This window comes from Eptatretus burgeri, chromosome 2, assembly GCF_056783735.1.
Source record: "Eptatretus burgeri isolate ZD-2024b chromosome 2, Ebu_testis_v1, whole genome shotgun sequence".
NCBI classification, from domain to species: Eukaryota; Metazoa; Chordata; class Myxini; order Myxiniformes; family Myxinidae; genus Eptatretus; species Eptatretus burgeri.
In genome coordinates, this window is record NC_140962.1 from 92,286,731 (window position 1) to 92,310,113 (window position 23,383).

A 23,383-nucleotide genomic window follows, 5' to 3' on the forward strand; every position below is an offset into this window, starting at 1 on the left:
TCATACAAAACATGTAATTACTTTGGCAAACACAATGCATTTTTTTTTCACACAAAAATAGCTGGTGAGAAATAGGAAGCCTTATCTCTCATGTTGATGGGGCTGTTATTAGTTCAATTTGTGGAATATTACAAGTAATTATTCTTGTGAATGAGGTCTCACGTTGTGGTTTGGAATTTTTATTTTTGAGTCGAATCATAGGTAGTAGGTTGCACAATAATGTTTTGTGTTGGTAGATTATTGTGTGCTCGGATGGACCTCAAGATTGAGGACCCCTTTCGGGGGATAGCATTATAGTTGGTGGACGTTTAAGGTCTCACGGTGTCTTTTGGTGAAACGTAGAGTTATCACCAGAAATGTGACCAAATTCTACATTCCTGCTCTAATGTGCATGGGCACTGAATGCACAGCTGTGCCTTGGTAATGATGCAACCAGCGGTCTGAATTCAAATTTGTAATTGAATCCTGGTCCGGTTTGCAATGGAGAGCAATGACCACTTATGGGAAAGCGCACAAGCTCAGCATTCTAATTATTGTACTTGGCCGTGTATTTCTGCTTTTAGGTAACAATCAAAAAGACATAATGAGCTTAAATTGCTGAGCTTACAGGGCAAGCTATAAATTTGTTTGACACCACATAAAGTTGTTGGATACCCGGAAGCAAAGTCGATTGGGATGCGTCACTTGCAAAACGCAATCCATCAGTGACATCATCCTTTTGGTCATCATCAAATTGGATTCACCACTCAAAGGAAAGATGAACTAGTAGATTTGTTAACATTTCACGTTTTTAAGATTCTCATCTTTTTTTTTTTAGCCAATCTATGATTATACCTCCAAACAATCATGAAGTGATTCCCCATGTCATGGAGGTCCTTTGCATATGAGTGCAAGATTGGCTTTCTGAGGACTGCTGTTCACCTGCTTCTCAGACTATTTTGTGGTAGACATTTGAAGGTTGCACCGAGAGAACGAGAGAAACATCCTTCAGCACGGAGACTGTCAATGCAGGTGTGCAACAATTACGATTCAATCCAGTGGCCACAATTATTTCTCATCCACTGTACATGATGTAACTGAGAGAATGATTGGACTGATCTGTATGCAGATTACATAATCTTAGTGGTTAGCAATATCAAACAAGCTTCATCGAGGCCAGGCAGCCGATTCCCTGAATTCTGACGCGAAACACATTGAGAGATGAGATGGGTGAATACTTGGAATTTTTTTTGAAACTAGAAAAGTAATATCTGGGCCAAGATATCAGCAACTTTCATCCTCCTCTCTGTTAGTTCAACACCCATCTGAATGAAGTAAAAGAAATTGAGCTTCGAGGACTGACTTTCACCAGAAAGTTATCAAGAGCATCACGTGTTACACAGATGCAGGTCATAAAGGCTGGTCAATGCCTTGGTCTGCTCCAGACAGCTGCAATATATATATATATATATATATATATATATATATATATATATATATATATATATATATATATATATATATATATATATATATATATATGTTTTTTTAATCTTAATCAAGGTGCAAAATAATCTCAAACTATCATTTGATCCAGAATGGAATATGCATCCTCTAAGTGGATCAATGTCGCTTCAGCATTACTGGCATTGCGGGATTCCATCGAGCGCAGAGCCCTGTGAAAATTAGAACAGTAATTCAAACTTTAATCTACAGACTCTTCACCATTACTGCCGAGTTTGAATTTGCACCTTATTATCCGGAATTTTTCACAGTGTCCTCCTTCATGGTATTCAGCCAGGCATAAGAAACAGTACAATACCCTATTGACAACTAAGCATTATTTGACAGTCAAAATGCTCATCTTTCGAACCGCATCTTCTCAAGTCTGCCTGCAGATTGGGTAATTTGACGTTTGTGGACATTATATAAGATTTTAACAGACAGAGTTTTAAGAGGTAATTGAATGCCTACTACATCAATTTTAAGATGGTTTAATATTCACTGAATGCTACGACCATAGATTAAAAATAAATGTCTGCCGATGTTGGCAGGTTGTCTTCCATCAGAAAAAAAAAACGTTGTACATGTCCCTCAGAGACATTATCCTTGCATATCTGCCAGTGTATGCCCAACTTAAATGTGAAACTTTCACCAGAACTATGTTCATGTGTTAGGAATACTGTGAACGATTCGAGATAGTATCAAGCACAATAATTAATAGGCTATATGACAAAACATTAAAACACAGCAAAGTTATTTCATATCTGCACACAGTTAATATTGGCTGGCAGGATAGCCTAGAGGAGGTATGAGCATTCACCACTGAGCTTTGCGGACAGGGTTTGAATCATCCTTGTGCTTCATAGGCAGAGCGAGGCATTAATACGTGTGCTGTCCCACAGATAGAAGTTAAACCATGTATCCTATCTGCCAGCATTACTTGGTGGATGTTAAAGATCCCATTGTGTCCTTCTCAAAGAATTAGATGAGCTTTCGCCAGCACCCTGGTAAATTTTGAAGTTACTGATCTCGCCTACAGGGGTCCTGCATTCGGCAGCACTGTTGCAGCCTTGCGAGAACTGATGCTAACCCACAGCTTTGTGCTTATACAAACAAAGACGTCGACAGTTAATATAGTTTGATGTGAACCAGAATGTTCCATCGCACACATCACTGAACTGAGTCTTGTGTGAAAGCTCTCCAAAACGAGTGATGATGATTTAACAGAAAATAAATTCAAGCATTTTCATATATATATATATATGTATAAATACAATAAGTACTTGTGCTGTCAGATATTGAGAATAATTCATAGGCCTACCCTTATTTTTATTCCATTGTACAAATCCACGTGTTTGGCATGGTGGGATGCATGATGATTGGAGAACCCTTTATCAAATCATTAACCAGGGTCATGGAGTGTTTTCAGCTCTTTACTTTTTGCATCCATTTTTTTTGTCTTCGAGTTTGTAAGAAATATCTTGAGGTTGATTTTCTGCCATGGTGAATCAATTCCGAAACTGCCCCGGCTGGGATTATGAGAAATGCGCCTTATTTGCCGTTCCCTTTGGGGGGGGGAAAAAAACCTATAACAACCGCTTGTTGATTTGAGTGCGCACCAGTTAAACTCCAACTTCAAACTTTAATTGCCCCCATAGGGAGAGTGCGCATGCGTCTTCAGGATCCAGAGAATCAGCTCTGTAACTGAGCCTATAATCGGCATCGGACAACATACGCTGAGCTGCGATCTGTGAGAATTGGCTTTTTGTTGGGCCGAGTTTTGTGGCTATGTTCTGGGAGAGGCAGGAAACCCCTCTTTTGTCCCTTTCTTGCTTGCATATGTGTGTGAGCAACATCTTGACAAGATACTTGTTTCAATTATTCTGATGATGAAATGAAATCCTTTTCCCATCTCTGTTGAGCACTTAGTGAAAATGTGTGGGCAGACTCCTCACCCTGACCCCCATGTTGGCTTTCGAAGGGCATGCATTAGCCATGAGTTTGTTGATGTCAGCACCAGTTACTTTGTACCCCAGAAACTTTCGTGTCTGCTGAAGATAAATTTAACAGAATACAGTCTGCTGGGCCTGTGTTCGAAAGGCTGTGATCATCTTTGTCTGCACAATTGTTTTCTTGAAATAGTAGATATACAAACCTCTCCTGGTTGTTTTCGTGAATCACCATGACGTGAGTTGAGATGACATGTACCATACACCCTACAGAGCATTGGGTGCTACCGAAGCAGTTTCTTGGCATGGGTTCTGCTAGGTGGTTTGCCATTGCCTTCCCAATGGTCAGTAAGAGCAGGAATTTGGAATATAGCCAGTGTTGGTGATAGCTTGCCAATTCTTTGTGAAGGACACCACAGGATCTTTATCATCCACAAACTAATGTTAGGAGATGGAACGCTCAGTATGACTTCCATCTGATGGATGGCACACACATTGATGCTTCACCACGCCTGCAAAATACCAGGAAGACGGCTTACACCTGGGCCGAGATTTGAACCCAGGCTGGACAGCTCAGAGGCAAGTGTGCATACCTCTGCGCTATCCTGCCAACCCAGAATCACCATAGCCTGACGCAAATCGGGGTTTTGCCCTGGACCGGAGTTCACAAAATCCAAAATGGTTTAACATTTTAATCGCTCTCAGAAGATTAAGCCGAGGGAAGATGGATTACTGACTGTGCTAAACTAATTACTGAGTGAGTACGAGTGGCTGATGGAGCCGTGACTTTTTAATGACTCGGCGATTTCCCTAATCCTTTCTCTCGACAGTCTGACAGTTAGGTAGCCATTTTGGCATCAGTTTTCCATCCATGCCACCATGTTCTCCTTTCCTTTTTTCAGAAATCATCTCACTTTGGAATCTGTACCTATTATGGTGGCTATAACATATATATATATATATATATATATATATATATATATTTATATATATATATATATATATATATATATACATATATATTTTAATCACATGACATCACTCAAAAATCAATGTTCACTTTGCACCACACATTGTTACTGCCACGATTACACCACCCATAACTCTGTGACTTTTTCAGCATCTAAACAAAGCGCTCTGTTCGGTGGGTTGTTGACAACTCACGTTCAAAACAAAACGTCTTTACAACATCGTTTAAATCAGTTACAAATCATATAATTGGTATGTATGTGTGAGACTGCGAGGGGCGTTCAAATATTCCACAGATAAGAAGCTTTCAATTATCTAAGAAACACCAGAATTTTAAAATATCTCAATGTATAAGTAGGCTTTGCTGTATGTATAATTAAAAAGAAAACTATAATGACACTCGGTCAGGCGCATATCCTTGCCAGGATGAACAGTTTCTGGTTTGTATCCCACTGATAGGCCGGATCTGGATCCGGACCTCAAATCTAATCAAGTCGGCCTTGTCACACACCCAACCTGTCCTCCAAGTTTCATCCGAATCGGTCCATAACCTTTTGAGATATTGTGATGTATATCGTTTTTGGCCCAATCTCTCAATAGTGAAGAATGACTAAAAAAGTTTTTTTTATCGTATCTGGATCCAGATCCAGATCTTCATAGAAATTGAATTAATTTGTCATTGTCAAACACCCAACCTGTCCTCCCAAGTTTCCTCCGTATCCATCCATAACTTTTTGAGATATCCTGCTCAAAGACAGACAAACAGACAGAGAAGCCGGTAGGCAGCCATGGGTCGCCGAGCATCCGATGACCTTTGACCCCTGATCTGAGTTAATCTAGTACTAAGTACTTATGAAATTGCAATCGAATCGGTTAACCCGTGTATGAGCAAGGGGGGCTTTGAATGGTCATTTTGCCCGAACAATGCACTCATTGACCTTTGACCCCTGACTTAGCCAAGATAGGTCAATATGTCCTGAAGCAAAGTTGTAGTACCCATTGAGTACTATGTACCTATGAACTTTCTTTCGTATCGGTTAACCCATGTAGGAGCAAGGGGGATTTGAATTGTCATTTTGCCCGAAAAATGCACTCATTGACCTTTGACCCCTGACCTAGCCGAGATAGGTCAATATGTCCTGAAGCAAAGTTGTTGTACTCATTGAGTACTATGTACCTATGAACTTTCATTCGTATCGGTTAATCCGTGTAGGAGCAAGGGGGCTTTGAATGGTCATTTTGCCTGAACAATGCACTCATTGACCTTTGACCCCTGACTTAGCCAAGATAGGTCAATATGTCCTGAAGCAAAGTTGTAGTACCCATTGAGTACTCTGTACCTATGAACTTTCATTCATATCGGTTAACCCGTGTAGGAGCAAGGGGGATTGGAATGGTCATTTTGCCCAAAAAATGCACTCATTGACCTTTGACCCCTGACCTACTCGAGATAGGTCATTATGCAAATGAGCAAAGTTGTAGTACTCATTACGGTCTATAAGCATGTAAAGATTCATTCCATTCAGTTCAACTGTCTTGGAGCTAGTGTACTTTGAATTTTCAGTGGGAATGCTCAATGGCCCTCGGACACCCAAGTTGAGAGGGTTACCATTTGGAAACTATAAGATATAGAGCAAAATGGATGTCATATAGCAGATAGAGAATCACCTTAAGATTATGCATTCCAAATCTCATCGAGTTCCATCTACTGATAACTACTCGGTATCAATTTTAATGAAAAGTACCTAAAATGCGGTTTGATATCGGAAATTCCCAAAGTTTGAGGGGGTGCTGTGGGTGAACAAAGATATAAATCTAAAATCCAGCTCGATCGTTTGTGCACAATGTGTTCCAGATGATTAGTGTGAATTTTCATGACCATCTGCCCATAACCCTCGGAGGAGTAGCATTTGGCGCGAAGGCACCTCCAGCTCTCGCATATTATCGATTTCTGCCCTTTGACCCCTGACCTAAGCAATATCGGTAAATATGTCCTGAGGCAAAGTTGTAGTACTCATTACGTGCTATGAACCTGCAAAGTTTCATTTGGATCGATGCACTCACCTGGTCGCTAGGGAGCCTTCAATTTGCGCCAATTTTCGGGCATGCCCCATTTGTAGGGGGCGCTGCGGGTGAACTATTAAATATATCACAAAAACCGGAATATATTTGGTAGAGCATCACCTGTGGATGATGCATGCCAAATTTCATAACCCTACGTGGGATAATGGCTTTTGGAATTGATTTCGCATGAACGGTACCGATTTTGAAGGTTTTTCGGCTGTTGCTAGGGAACCAAAGCGTCCCTAGCAACCATCACAATTTCCAAAGCACTAGGTCATAAGATGTACCGACCACCCGAGTTTGGTCAAAATCCGCCCACGTTTACTACCAATTATGCTGATGACAAACGAACAGACAGAATTACTGACAATTAGATCACCTATTTTGGCGACCCAATAGACGTACAAGGGTACAAACATAATTTCTGCCCACCTTTGGTGGCAGTGGTAAACATATTCCTCACTAATTAGTACATATACTTGGGAAATCTTAAAAAAAACATAAAACATGTTCTTTCTTAAACTATTGTAAGCATCTCGATCGTAGAAACGTTTGAAAGCTCCATACAAACCAGATGTGTTTAAGTTAAGTTCAGAAGTGCTTGGCTGCAGGCGAAGCAGGAATGCATTAGCACGTGTTTGTTCATTAAGTGCATAAAAATGGAAATAAAAATAAAAACTTCTGAAGTGAAACGGCAGGTACCGAGCTGTTAGTGAACCCGATATGTTCCTCATGACCCCCCCCCCCCCAAAAAAAATCGTCATTCTGTCATGTGCTTAACGGGTTCTGCATAGTAGCACCAAATGCCAGGGTCAGCAACAAATGGCAGGGTCATGTGAAAACGGTTTTACATCGAAATTATCACGGGTGAGCTTGAGTTATCAACTGGGGCGTTGAGAAATAACCCCCACAGACATATTGACGGTAATAAATAAATATCAACATAGTCGTTTAGAAATTCAAAACATCACTGTTATGAACATGGATCTAAAAGCGCTTGTGCACTAATTGTTTTCGAAATAATACTTGACTCAATCGGTCATGATGAAATTTTGAAACTTTCAGCCAATTGTCACAACCGCTTTGATATCTTCGTATGTCAGAGGGTGGTTTCAGAAAATACAGTTTGTTTTAATGTCACGACATCAATAACGTCTGGATCGATAACGCTAAGCCCATGAGCTGTAGATCGTCATTGAATGCATGATGAATCATTTGATGAACTGAATTGTGATACGTCTCAGAAATAATCAATTGAGCTTCAGTCGTACCTGCCGCCTCAAGGTGGGAGATGTTTCTGAAAAGCTGAAGGGGTGTGGGTGATTATCCCACCATTAAGTTCCACATTAAATGTTGGCTTTTCTGGTTGCACGTCACATGTTCGACGAAGCTTGCAAGGCCCGATACAGGACTTTTTGGCCCGTCGGTCTTCGCGGCATGCTAAGCAGGCCCGCTTGGCGAGATGGATTGCTCCACAGCCGGGATGGGGTCAAGGGTCGTGGCGGAGCAGAATTGCTATTTTCCGTGTGCTCAATCGCCGAGACACAATTATCTCGCCAGCTTGCAGTGGCCGAAGCGTCACCAGACGAGTGCTTGTAGCGGTGCCGAAGCCTTGGCATTGATGGAGATGGACAGTGAAGAACATTTTGGCCTTTTGCACGGCCAAAAAAAAAATCGGCTATCATTTCAGGCTCATGTCCAACGTATGCTTGATGTATAGGCTTTTGTCATGGCAGATGCTGTTTATGTTTTTGTTAGAAAATCTTTTTTTTCAAGATTTTTTTTCACTCGAGCCAAAAGTTTTCGTTTACCCCAGAAACCACAGCTCCTGTTCAGCAGTACAAGGCATTGTGTGAGCTCAAAATATCGGTTGGGTTTAGAATTACACTCGGACTTGCTATCTTCGATCCTAATAGTCAACCTTTTTATGAGGTAGACACTGAGGAAGACATAATGTTTTGATGTGCCATTTAAACGAGAGAGAGAAAAAAAAGACTAAGTCCAAAAGTGTAAATTTATAGCTGATCGAGTTTATTTTTTGGCAGTTTGTGAAAGAGCTCGATAACCGTGGATGGAAGGCCGACACGCTGACAACGGGGTAGAGGAGAATAGAGGTAACAAAGAGAGGGAAAAAAATTGCTCCTTGCTCGTCAGACTATCTTTGTGGCAGCTGCATCTGCTACATCTGTACGACGGACAAAATAAGACACTGTTGCACGATCATATCGACATATGAGGGTAGCTGTTAAAATTTTTGATGGTTTTGTTTTTCTTCAAACAGGGTACAATGCTTGTTTAACTTGAACTATCAAAATATTTCTGCTTTACCATTAATCCAGTCCATAAAGTCATGACAAGCATGCAATACCATCACTACCATGTCACATCACTGCCACCAATTTAACAGCATCTAAAGCTTATGGATAAGAGAGGGTGTATCCGATACGTACTGTTCATCCGAGTGAAGAGAGGGTACAAACTTATTTGTTTGCAATAAGAACATACTGACTGCCTTACCACTTCCTTCCCAGTCCAGAATGAAAAGGCAGGAACCGACCAGAGCAGTGGCACACAATGTCATTATGTTTGAAAAACATAAAACAGGATTTTTATGGTCGACCAAAGAGTGTGAGCAAGTAACAGAGCTGGATAGATGTGGCCTTTCCAAAGGGATAGCGTATTCTGTGATGCAATGTGCTTGTGGTGTTTTGCAGACGCTCGAGGTGCCTGCACAACGCCGCAAACATACTTTGTAATCAGATGGTATTCAAATCAAAGGTCATCTGAACTCTGCAAGACATGGCAAGGCAAGGTTAGACAAGACATCTGAACTCTGCTATCAGATAAGCTTGTTTGTTCATAGGTTGTGTGAAAAGCAAAAGCGAATTGGAACGCCTCAGATGAAAAAAATATCAATAAGAAACTTTAAATGGTGTTTGTGAATGTGACTGTTTGAGTGTTTTAATGACTTGTTTTACTTCACCGGCAGGTGTGTCCTCGATTCCTATGGATACTCACTCTCACCAACTTGCACTTGCCAAGTGTGGTGAAGTGTTATTTTCCCTACAGTCTAAGGCTCATGAAAGGGCGCGCGCACGCACACACACACACACACACACACACACACACACACACACACACACACACACACACACACACACACACACACACACACACACACACACACACACACACACACACACACACTAACTTAACATCAGACAACACAGAGACATTGACTTTGGGGAATCTGTAGTGGCTGGGACATTTTTCGGGAGAAATCTCCCTCTCAAAGGATTGCCGACCCGCGAGGGTTTGTCTGTGCTCGATTCCACAAAATCCTGAGCATCAAGCTTGGAAGAGGCACCTCACGTTTTTAAAGTCTTTTACATAATTGAAATAAAAAAAAATTTCCACTTAAAACCAATTTCCACTTCTTACTTCCACATCTGTGATGGAGAGTTTGTGGCTGTATCCTTCTTGTTCACCCCTTGTGTCCTCTTCTAGTCCGCATTCTTCCCTACTTCTCTTATCTCTCCAAGTCTCCCTCTATTCTGTCCTGTTGTTGCTATGTCTTCTCCCTTTCTTTCGAATAACAATAATAATAATCATAATAATCATAATAATACCATTCCTTTTGTACCATAAAGGAACATAGGGTTGCTGAGGCAGTTTCATTGGCAAAGAGTACAGTCCGAGAAGGGTCACCACTCCGACACAGGTTACCCTGAATGGTTATTACCCCAGTACACTGGTACGCATTTTGCCAAACTCGGAAGAATGACAGGCTGAGTCAACCCCACCTTTTGTTAATTCAACGCAAAACGGGCCAAACTCAGGATCCTTTGGTCCCACGCCAGCCAGCTTAACCACGAAGCCAACACCAGGTTCCTTTCTTTCTACTGTTCCTTTTTTTCTGTTCCGTCCCGATCCATTCTGTGTTATAGCTCATCCACAAGCCTTAACGCAACATACAGTTAAAAAAAAACCAAAATCAAACTGCTATCGTCCAGGACTCGGAACACATGTTTGAACCACAATGCCACTGAATCTGGTGAGCCGTGGACTAAATTGGCAACTTTGTGTTTAAATGTATTGGATTTGAACCTGTGCATTCTTGATATAAGGAGTGTTCAAACCATAAAACAACTGTTTTGTTGTTATTCTTGTTGAAGTCTGCTTTACAATCATGCAAAGAAAGGCTGGCTCCTTGGATTCTGAATCTCAACAGCTGTGATCTTATTACATTACTCAATAGATAATAGAACTTTGCTTCTATTGCATTAATTCTTGGCTGTTGCTATTAAAAAATTTTTTTTTTTTTAAATCATCTTAACCCTATCATATTACACGTTCTTCAGCTGTAATGAGATATTTTATGGGCTCGCACTGCAAACAACAGTTTAATTAATTTCAGAGTTGAAGAACAAGAATACAATTGCATTTGAACTTGTAAAACACATTTTATTATTACGAGATGACAATAATGAAATGAAAGACAAATTTGTGCACTGTATTCCATTTTAACTGACTTTTGTTCTCGTGTTATGATTCGGAGGAGGAATGTGTGCATTGTTGTATTACATACGGTGGTGACACAGTGTCAGCGAGATTGGCAGAATTGCCATTTTTAGTTCATTCTTTCTTTGTATTTCCTTGGACTGCACAGCTATTCCTTAATGATACTACACGCATGTGGAGAAGAGTTTTGTGGTCAGACGAGACAAAAATTGAACTTTTTGGTGTAAATTCAAAGCTTTACGTCTGGCGCAAGCCGAACACTGCACATCACCCAGTCAACACCATCCCTACTGTCAAGCCTGGTGGTGGCAGCATCATGTTGTGGGGCTGCTTTTCATCAGCAGGGACTGGCAAGCTTGTCAGGATAGAAGGGACAATGGATGATGCAAAGTACAGAATCCTTGATGAAAACCTGCTTGAGTCAGCCATGAATCTGAAACTGGGTCGGAGATTTGCATTTCATCAGGACAATGATCCGAAATACAAAACTGAAGTCATGCTGGAGTAGCTGAATAAGATGAAAATAAATGTTCTTGAGTTGCCCAGTCAAAGTCCTGACTTGAGCCTAATTGAACATTTATGGCGACACTTGAAGATTGCAGTCCATCGACGATCCCCAACAAACTTGGCAGAACAAGAGATATTTTTCACCTGAAGAATGGGCAAAGATTTCACCATCTCACTGTGCAAAGTTGGTAGAGAGACCTGACCCAGAACACTCATAGCAGTTATTGCTGCACAAGGTGCTTCCACCAAATACTGACCAACGGGGCTGAATACTTTTACAACCAGTGAATTTTGATTACCTCTGCCACCGAAGGTGGATGGAGGTTATGTTTTCACCCCGACCTGTTTCTTTGTTTGTGAACAAAATATCTCAAAAGGTTGTAGATGGATTTGGACGAATTTTGGTGGAAAGCTTGGGAATGTGAGAAGGACGAACCGATTAGATTTTGGTGAAGATCCAGATCCGGATCTGACTACTAGGATTTTAAAAGTGATTCTTCACCATTGAGAGATTGGCCCAAAAACGATATATAGCACGATATCTCAAAAAGTTGTGGACGGGTTCGGATGAAACTTGGGTGGTGTAACAAGGAAGAATTGATTCGATTTTGGTGGAGATCCGAATCCGGATGCGATAATTTTTTTGAGCGATTCTTTACCATCGAGTGATGGGGCAAAAACGATATACAGCAGGATATCTGAAAAAGTTATGGACGGATTCTGACGAAACTTGGTGGATGAGTTGGCTAGGTGATAAGAACAAGCCAATTAAATTTTTGTTCAGGTCCGAATCCAGATCCGTCCTATCAGTAGAATAAAAAACGTAAACTAATCAGCCTGGCAGAGTTATGCTCTCTCCCGAGTGCCGTTCCTGTTTGTACACATGTTTTTTGAAGGTATTCCCGACATGTAACCTACTTCAACTACAACAGTGTTTAGATTGTTCTCTTCCGTTATGATTAAATTCGTTCATTTGGACATTTTTTAAATACATAATTTGTCCATTCATATAAATGTGGCATTATTGGTATGGGGTGTATGAATACTTTTACATGCCACCGGAGGAATGCCTACTCATGGATAATTCTTAAACAAAATGTCATGATGATTGGATGGAAAATGTAGCTGGAATTCCAAAAGGTCTGTTTTCTGAAAGCATGGGGTTGCAAGGGTTTTCACGTACAGGTTGCAGGGTGTTTCACACACCTCAACCCCACTTTGCCTGCCATCGGCCGAATTTGAACATTCATTTAACTTGAAAGGTTTGCCCGCCCAAGAAACTTACATTACATTTCCAATCACTCAGTCAACAGTTGAGTTGAATTAAAGTCACTAATGGTCATATTTGGTGTGATTGGTTGGTGTAGATCAAGCTTTACTCCTTGGAGAAAGTTTCAAAATCAAGTTCCAACTGAAAACACAGAAGCGAGACAATTGTAAATTCACAGGGCTGCGGAAGTCACAAACAATGATGTCAGTTTTGTTCGACAAGAGCAAAGCTCATTGAAGAGCTATTGTGTTTATTTTGTCACCATTGATGGTGTATTTATCAATATTACTCAGGAACATCACTGATAAAATGTCTTTGAATTCCCCCCAACGAGCTGTGTTGTTCCTGGATGTTACACGGGAATTGAAAAGTTCCAATAGATTCAGCTCAGGGCTTTTGAGACCACATTCTTAAATTGATGCTGGCAGCATATTCTATCATACCATGTTCCTTCCCTGAAGACAGGGTCTAAATTCTAAACCCAGAATCACCAACCGACCATGAGGTCAGTGAAGCTCAATTGCTCACTGCTGCCCCGCCAGAGATTTTTGGAAGGGAGTTGGGCTGTCAGCTGTCTGACCACCGGCTCAATATGGAGCCAAAATTGCAGTGAAAAACCCCGAGAGGAAAATATAAAAACGACTTATTTCCTCTAGTCTCAAAATCAGACCCCACCGAATGCAGTTAAACCTCATGGGGAGATGACAGGATTTTTTTGTTTTGTTAAGTCATCAAATTTTAGGAATCATACAGTTGTGATGCCTATTGTTTTTAACTATTTGGGGCTATCTACTTATTAACACATTAGATATGCAGTGAGCCCATTGACAAAGACAGTGAATGAATTTTTAGAAATATGGTTCGAAAATACAATTGTCTTTGCAAAAGAGGGATAATTGAACATGAGATGTGACGCTTCTGAAAAGTTGAAATGGCCTTTATCTCCACACAGGCAAGATTTACTCTAATTAGTGGATTTATTCTTTTGTACTTCAAAACTAGCCTGTATGGTAGTCCCACCTTGGCATACCATACACCTTATGATGCGAGCATTCCAAATTCAAAATATTCTCTCCATTTTTGCTTGGTCCACTGTCTCCAAAAGTACTGCACGGTAATTCAGATTAAAGTGCATTCATGTTTTCTAATATTCCAGTCCCACATGCAAGATGTATGTTATATATTTAAACTCCTCATTCAGTCATAATTCACACCAAAAATTGTTAAATCATACTATATATTGTTGTGGACATGGGGGGGGGGGGCGAGAAGACCACAAAGCGGGGGGGGGGGGCTACCTCGGGTTCCCACCAGACTACCTGGAATCGCAGGCTATTGCACACGGATAACTCCGTGACGTGGCGGGTTGCTAATCGACCATGAATGCCAATAACTCAACCACGTGACATAGGGTCATCCGTCTAATGAATACCGGTTACTGAATGGTCATGTGTTTTAATTACCAGGGGACGCACCCTCGGTATACCTTGTTCAAACCGGATCACCTTACCGGATCAGATGCAGCCGAGCATAACTGCCCAAGGACGTAACTGCTAGAAACACAGATCGTTGGGGGATAACGTCCCGGCTAAGCTACAATACAAACCATGATTGACCAATGAAGGAAAAGATGAAAACGAGATGGGAAGATTTCTACACAAAGCATTTGCTGACAATTGGGTGAGGAAAGGTACGTGGTGCAGTGAATGGGGTTTATTCGTATGTACAGCAGAGACAGCAAGGAATTCGTGGGGTGCGACAAAAGGCAAGCGATTTACAAAAGCAGACACAGAGCAGACTTATCCCATTATATCTTCTACAATCTTAACTTGTGTGATGACAGGTGCCATCACATACACCAACACACGCAAACCTGAGGAAGATAAGATAGCCAGAAAGAAAGAGAGCAGATGAGGACGAAGGGCCTTGCAATACCTGGCGCAGTAAGTCAGCCGACCAACACAACCCAGTATGCTTTAGGGGAGGTAGGAGGGAGAAATACTGGTGTCTAAGTAATGGGAGTGGGAGGTGTGGTGTGGTGCAATGTAGGGGGTGCGGTGTCATGCCAGAGGAAACTGTGATTGCAAATCAGTAATGGATGCTCTTTTGTATGTCCAAAGGGGACGAGATAGAGGGGTGGAAAGAAAGAGAGGAGAGAAGATGCGTAAGGTAGAAGATTCCCAGCCGAGTCGTGTGTAGGCCTGTGAGTGTAGCGTGTACCTCCGTGGATTGCTCCGCTTGAGCGATCACACCTCAGGAGTCGGCGCATCATCTCCTGCTTAATCACTTTGCCAGGGTTCGTGGAAACGTGTGCTCCGCACTGGTCTTGGAAGAACGTCTTAGCACACCAACCCCAAGTGTGGATACAGTGATAAGCAGACAACAAGTACTGCAGCATAGCAAACCAATTGTTAGACTTTTCATAAAAGCACAAAAATTGGTACATATGTTGACTAATGTATTCTGAACAATTCTGGATATGGAGCAATGTGGGGTTACCATACAGTCTTTGATTTGATGTCGCACGGTGACCTTCGGGCATTCCTGCGGCGGCCATAGAATTTTCAAGGCAGACACAAGGTGCCCGCAAGGCGACCGCAAGGCGACTGCAGGGGGACCGCAGGGGACCCTAAGCCGAGCGTGCGGCCAGACGGACGGTACCGAATGGGTTAATTATTTTTTTTTTTTTACCAGTTTTTTTTTCGGCTTGTCGAATTGCTTCAGTGAACGTAGAAATGAAAAAAGTTATAACTCCGCGTTATAATTCCACGGCAACCTTACGGCCTGTAAAATATAGCCATATGGCGAAGGGCCACCCTGAGGCCACCTCAGAAACTCTGCGGCCGCCGCACGTTTCTGTCAATTCAGAGGGCGTACGGCTGCCGTATCCTCGCCGTAGAGCAAATGTGACTTAGGCCTTAGGTCTTAGAAATTGTGGAGACCGAAAACGTGGGGTTGCCGTACGGTCTTTGATTTGATGTCGCGCGGTGACCTTCAGGGGGCCCTGCGGCGGCCATAGAATTTTCAAGGCAGACGCAAGGTAGCCTCAAGGTGCCCGCAAGGCGACTGCCGGGGGGCCCTAAGGTGAACGTGCGGCCAGACGGACGGTAACGAATGGGTTAATTTTTTTTTATTTTTTTTACCATTTCTTTTGTTTCGGCTTGTCGAATTGCTACGGTGAACGTAGAAATGAAAAAAAGTTATAGCCGCGTTATATTTCCACGGCGACATTACGGCCTCTAAAATATAGCCAAACAGCGTAGGGCCACCCTGAGGCCACCGCAGAAACTCTGCGTCCGCCGCACGTTTCTGTCAATTCAGAGGGCGTACGGCCGCCGTATCCTCGCCGTAGAGCAAATGTGACTTAGGCCTAAGATAAGAGGTGGTGAACAGCTGTTTTGAAGGCCTGGAGGGAAGAATGGGATTGAAGAGAGTTTGGAAGTTTATTCCAAAGGTGGGGAAAAAGAAGAATGAAAGAGTGAAGGTGAGTATTGTGGGAGAAAATAATTATATTAATGTACTCTCAATTATAATTGTTGCTGGTGTTTTATAAATTTTCGTGATTTTGGTAATTTACCATAAGGGGGTTGTCGGTGGACATTGAGCGCCCTGTGGAAATATGGGGGGAGAAATATCGCAGACACAGCAGGGGGTCGACACCGGACAGGAGACGGGAGAAGACAGAAAGATCGGTGAGAGCGTGAGAGTCCCAAAGACTCAGCCTCACCGTGGGAGATACCAATGATCCTAAATGACTTGGTTTCCACAGTGTGGAGCCAGGAAAGGTGAGAGGTGGGACCACCAGCCCAGAGGGGAGAGCAGTACTCCATCAGGCTGCATATGAAAGCTTTGTAAGTGGTCAGGAGCTCAGATGGGCCGAGAAAGGACTTTGTACGACGGAGGAGTCCCAGTCGGCGACTGGCTTTGGAGGCCAGGTTGGAAATGTGGCTTTCCCAGGAAAGATCATGGCAGATCATGAGAACCAGAAGCTTGAATGAAAGGACTTCTTCCAGAGGATTGTTGAAAAAGTAATGGGGTGTTTTCTAAACGGTCCTTTTGAAGAGACATTGTCAGTCTGTGAGATTTGTCAGGATTGAAAGACATGTTCCACGTGTTGGACTCGTTTGTGATTTTATCCAGATGTGCAGAGAGCGAAGAAGCTGCTGTATGCCGGTCTGAGGGATGACAGATGGTATGGCAGAGGCTGGAGTCATCAGCAAAGAGATAAAGAGGATTTTCCAGTCGGAGAGATCATTGATGAAAACCAGAAAAAGAACAGGGCCCAGAACACTGCCTTGAGGAACTCCAGCCTGGACAGGAAGAGGGGATGAAAGAACTCCATTTAGGGCCACATGTTGACTGCGACAGGAGAGTAAGTCTGTGAGCCATGAGTGGAGATGGCCTTGGATACCATCGGAAGAGAGTTTGATCAGCATGGCAGGGTGCCAGTCCGTGTCAAAAGCACGTGATATGTCTCAGGATATGTCTCTGATTTCATGTCTGGCATTGAGGACCTCCATACATTGTTGGGAAAGCAGGAGCAGCCAGTTTAGGGTAGAGTGACCTGGTGTGAAACCAAATTGATGATCGGAAATCAAGCCATTGGAGAAGAGGAAGGATTTATTGTCTGAAGCGATGATGGATTCCATAACCTTGCTGATGATTGGGAGAAGGCCGATTGATCTGTCATTGCAGCGATCTGTTTTTGCACCCTTTTTATGCAGAGCGGTAATGTTTGCTCATTTCTAAGCAGATGGCAGATGACGTTGAGCAAAATGAGAGGGTGAATAGAACAGAGCGGAGGGTGAGCAAGAGCAGAGGAGCAGGTTGTTTGGCCACGTGGGCTGATGTCGTCTGGAACGGTTGAAGAATCTGAGTCGAGGTTTGACAGCAAGCTCTCCACTTTGTCAGAAGAAAAGGACACAGAGTCCAGGGACAGTTGGGCGTGACCTGGCAAGGTGGATACAGAAAGGGATGAGTTTGGGACACAAGATGTCGATGCAAACACCGAGGTTGGGCATTCAGCCTTTTCACGTGTGGTCAGCAGTGCAGAAATTTGAGGTAAGGGAGGGGATGGAGGGAGAACGTACACCAGAAACAGATTTGATGACACACCAACAGGATTTGGAGGAGGGATAGAGATTTGAGTGTTCAGACTTGAGATTAGAGAGATGTTGTTTTCTGGCTCTCCTGAGGGTAGACAGACACTTGTTCCGAGATTTATGGAACGAACTGAGATTACCCTCAGTTGGATTTGCTTTCCATGAGGCAAAGGTAAGTTGTTTCAAGATAACTGTCTCGCCACAAGATTGAGTGAACCACAAGCGAGAGGAAGGGTGGACAACTTCAGACGAGAGAGGATAAATCTGTGCATGAGAGCGAGCAAGTTTCTTTGAAAAAATTCCCAGGAGAAGTCAAGTGTGTATATGTATTAATGTATATGTATATGTATATATGTATATGTATATATGTATATGTATATATGTATATGTATATATGTATATGTGTACACATGTATACATGTACATATGCACATCGAAAATCCTAAATTTTCATCCCATTGACTTGAAGTTTGAAGAGGATTTGCATATTTGGTCATTAAATGCAACCATCAATTCTTTTTGAGGTCAAATTTGTTTTATGGATTTGGCAAATATCATGTTCTGCAAGACGTCTTCTTGTTCTGTCTGTTTGTATGTCTGCACCGAACTTCAGTGTTTTTCTCTGCTACTGCTTTTTGGATTGAGACAAAATTTTCACCATTGGAGCGACGACTGATGTAGAACGTTGTAATGATAATTATGTCGTCATCGGTCATGTGTCATGGCAGTCAATTTGGAAAAATGGGAAAAAAATTGACCTCTGTATCTCTGAAACCACACAAAGTAAAAAATTGAAACTTGGCACATGGCACGTACTCCTCCGGGAAAATGTGCGTGATTTTTTTTTAATGATGTCATAGGTGCCTTTATTTTGACGTCATAATCACATATGTAGAATGCTGCATCGAATCAGTATGAAAAATTTTGAGGGTCATTTAGGGATAAATTGGTCCCCCCCCCAAAAAATGATGACATCATTGGTCATGTGATTCGGCAGCCATATTCTTAAAAAAATACATCCTTCAAAAATCATCTTCTCTGAAAGGGCTGGACAGATTGAGGTGAAACGTTCCACATATGACCACCTATCCATGAGGAACAAAACATTCACACATATGATGTCATAGGTCACATGGTTGGGCAGCCATATTGGATTTACCCTAAAACCTATAAAAAAATATTCTTTTCCAGAACAGCTGGACAGATCAAGTGGAAACTTCACACAAATGTTTCACAAGTCTTGCGGATACCTGGATATTCATGAATAATTGATAAGTCAGATGGTCTGGTAGCCATTTTGGATTGAACAAAAATCTAAAAAAAATTATTTCTCTTGAACCACTTCATCAATCAACATCATACTTCAAAATTATGATCTATTCCTGAAGGGGAATATATGTTTTAAATTTCAACCTGATCGGACACATGGTCTGCCAATCAGAATTTTTTAATATTTTTGTATCTGGGTTCTTTTTGATTTTTTTGTTTTTGAATAAGGCTCACTTGGCTGTGAGGGTAAATGAGTAGTAGCAGCTGGAATGTGAATCCTATCCAGGTTCCTCCTGATGACTGCACCTCTGCTTTTTGCTTGTTTGGGTTCCTTCTGATTACTCCAATGCAGGTCTGTGTCTATTTGGTCTTCCATTTGATTTGAATTGAATTAATTTTAATCCAAATCTGAATTTAATTGAATAATAATAAACATCATGGGTTAGGGTCAGGTGTCCGATCAAAGCGGTGTTGCATCAAAGTGGGATAACTTGATATCTGGTCATCATTGCCACAGTTATAAAGTGGCAGTTCTAGTTATGTCTATTGTTGATTACGTAACACACCAATACCCAAACACCACACAAAACAAGTCCTGGCAAGGATTTGCAATCAACCTTTGATTGCTCTTTTGTTTTTGTTTTTTTTTGCATTTCATACCCAGTTCCTCATCTGTTTCAATCATTATTTCCAATACCATACTGTTTACCTCATACACGATGTAAAAAGGAGTTTGTTTTTTTGGACCATGTATGTGTGGACGGATTGTTGTCACCCGATTGGTTGGATAGCTGAAACAAAAAAAAAAAAGACTGAAAAATAAATCATATGGCCGCCATTTTTTGTAGCCGCATAGGCTGAAGGCTCAGGCCATAGGCCGTAGGTCTCGGGTATAAGCCCATGACCCAGTGCAATTGGAACTACAGTTCATAGAAAACATTACTCTGCACTACCATGAGAAAGAAGGATGTCGGCGGGGTCAAGGAGAGGCAAATTTGATTGGCCGTGATGACGTAAAATGTCATAATATTTTGTCCAAGTTCTGCTAATGAAAGGGTTTTGAAAGTGTCCAAATGGCTATTTGTGTTCCACAATGCTCAAGTATCCTAACTATAATTCACCCACCATTGTTTATGTGTTTGTGTGTTTGTTTGTCGCATTAACTCCTCCTACAGTTCTGGGCCAATTACATCCAGACTTGCTACAGAGGATCAGCATGACCCCGGTTAATGTATATGGGTGCTTTTTATCTTTGCTGGTGTTCTTGGGGGGGGGGTGGGGGAACTGAGAAGGGGGGGGGGACACAAATTGTCTTTGTAAATGTGTATTGTGTCGCGCTACCTCCAGGTGGAGGAGGGTATTACAAGTCTCCACCATTTACAGTGCACCATTCCTGTCCCCACGTTGTCCAGTGCATTGAGGTGTTTTGAATCATAAGCAGTCGGTATGTTTTTGCTTTTTGCACGAAACATGTTTTTTTTTTGTGCATACAGAGCTGTCAGTTGCCTATACATTGCCAAAAATAATGATATGCATCAAGAATGTGTTGCATATTTGGAACACGACCGCCCGTAGGGCGGGTTCTCTGCTCGTATAATTAAATTTAAATAAAATATCGATTTTGAAAGTCATTGAAAAAAAATTCTGCAACATTACCACCATTGATGCAGTGTCTTATATACTACCTTTTATATTCACATTGAATGAGTTTTTCATGCCTTTTTAGGTCATCTCTTCGAGCATGACCTAATAATATGGGTGTCGATGTCCTTCGATCCGTCCGTCCTTCCGTTCAGAATGAAGTTGAAGCGGGAGATCTGGTCATTAATGATCTTGATAGAGGTCGATGAGACGTACACAATGGTATGACCTTCAAGGTCACCGAAGGTCAAGGTCAAGGTCACGAGGCCTTTGAAGTTGCGAAAATGACGATTTTCAAATTCTATCTCCTCCGCCATTTCTCAAGCAATCTTGAATTTGATTGTGGCATATGAATCTATGGGACAATATCTAAATTTTGATTGGGCCGGATTTTCGATATTCGCTTTCGTTTTCGTGTCACGTGACTTCAAAGTTGGCAAAAAATGCGAAAATGACGATTTTCAAAATCTATATCCTCCTACATTTCTCAAACAATCTTGAATTTTATTGTGGCATATAAATCTATGGGACAAGATCTAAATCTGGTCGGGCCGGATTTTCGATATTCGCTTTCGTTTTCGTGTCACGTGACTTCAAAGTTGGCAAAAATACGAAAATGACGATTTTCATGCGAAAATGACGATTTTCAAAATCTATCTCCTCCTACATTTCTCAAGCAATCTTGAATTTGATTGGGGCATATAAATCTATGGAACAATATCTAAATTTTGTCAGGCCAGATTTTCGATATTCGCTTTCGTTTTCGCGTCACGTGACTTCAAAGTTTGCAAAAACTGCCCTACCTTCAGGAGGCTATATATTTTCTCGCAAAGATGACCGTCACTCCCGCACGGGGGTAATTTTATATATTTATACATTTTCCGCCAAAGGTGCAAAAGTTTCAAAACCCAAAATGTAAACGTCGGCATTTATTTTCAAAATATAATTTCGTGCACGCGCACCAAAATGCCGAGTCATCTTTAACCAAACTGCACAGTTCGAGCTGCGCAGTGGAGCTGCGCAGTAGAACTGTGCAGTAGTCTTCGGTCATAACTGAACATTGAGAACTTGTGGTATTATTTCTCGCAGAGATGACCGTCACTCCCGCACGGGGGTAATTTTGTTGGTGTCCTTTTTAATTTACCTTTATTTATTTATTTTTTTGTCCGTAAGACAGTAACTTTCCTGTTTGGAATGATTTTTAATTTTCTTTGACTGCCAAACATGCAGACTGAGTAAAAACAATATTATCTGACTCCTCTGCGCATGCATGATCTGGATTTTAATCAGAGCCAAAGTACTGCTAAACTGCATGTTTGTTTTCCAATTCATGTTCCCATTTGTGTTCAAAATATAACATTCAATTGAAATTAAGTTGTTACTCAAACATAAACGAACGTTTGTAGACCGACGCTAAGGACAGATCGACAGACAGACAGAAATAAGTGAACCAACTTTATGCTTCGTGTGCATGGGGTAATTATCAAAGCTATATAAATTTGATGTATTATATATGCACATAAGCAGTAGGCATGGTTTTACTTCATGAATGTACCCTGGGTTATTGCCCTGTGCTCACGAAGCGAAAACCAGGGTTAGGCATTCATTTGCTTACGTGCGCACGTGTGGCATATGTGCGTGTCTGCATTTTAAAAATTCATTTTCTTGGAAACTGTTGGTCCAATTGACACGAAATTTTACCATAGGAGTGCCTCCGCCTGTCAATTTTTTTTTATTCATAATTATAACATCATCGGCCTCATGGTACAGACACCATCTTGGAAAAACGTTACACATCTATATCTCCCAAACCTCTCATTGGAAAAAGTTGAAACATTGCTCATTGCATAGTACTTCCAATGGGGAATAAGACATGTAGATGATGATGTCATCTGTGCCTTCATTATGAGGTCATAATTCGACAAGTACAACACTTGATCTGATCAGTGTGAAAATAAAAATTTCTTCTGCAACTGTTAGTCTGATGGACACATAATTGTCAGAAATAGAGCGGCTCCTCCGGTAGAATATCTTAATGATAACTTTGACGTCATAGGTCATGTGGTACAGGTGCCATTTTGGAAAATATCGAAAAAAGTTTGACCTCCACATCTCCGAAACCGCTCTGTGGAAAAAAATTGAAACATGGCTTATTGTTAAGTACTCCCCTTGGGGAATAAGGCTTGTTAATGATGATGTCATCGGTACCTTAATTATGACGTCATAATTCGACAAGTACAACACTTGATTCGATCAGTATGAATTTTATTTCTCTGCAATTCTTGGTCTGATTTGCACTAAATTTTCACCATTGGAGCGCCTCCTCCTGTAGAATATTTTCATGATAATCATAATGTCATAGGTCATGTGGTTTAAGCGCCATCTTGGAAAAACTGAAAAACGTTGCACCTCTTTATCTCCAAAACTGTTGACTGCGGACGATAAGTATTCTTTGACTACCATCCAGTTTTTATTATTTTTTGGGAGTGGTTGTGGCAGCGGTCTTTGGCCGAAACATCCCAAATAAAGGGATGAGCAATTTGTGTAATAAATGAAGGTTTTTGTGTGTAATTTTGGTTTTAGCGCAATTTTTCAAGGTTGATTGGTAT

At 41.5% G+C, this 23,383-nt stretch overlaps 1 protein-coding gene across 2 annotated transcripts in view; it reads left to right on the forward strand.

Annotated features, from left to right (window-relative positions):
- Positions 1-23,383, forward strand: part of LOC147032567 (plexin-A1-like) — a 424,700-nt gene that overhangs the window by 69,360 nt on the left and 331,957 nt on the right. The window lies entirely within an intron of this gene.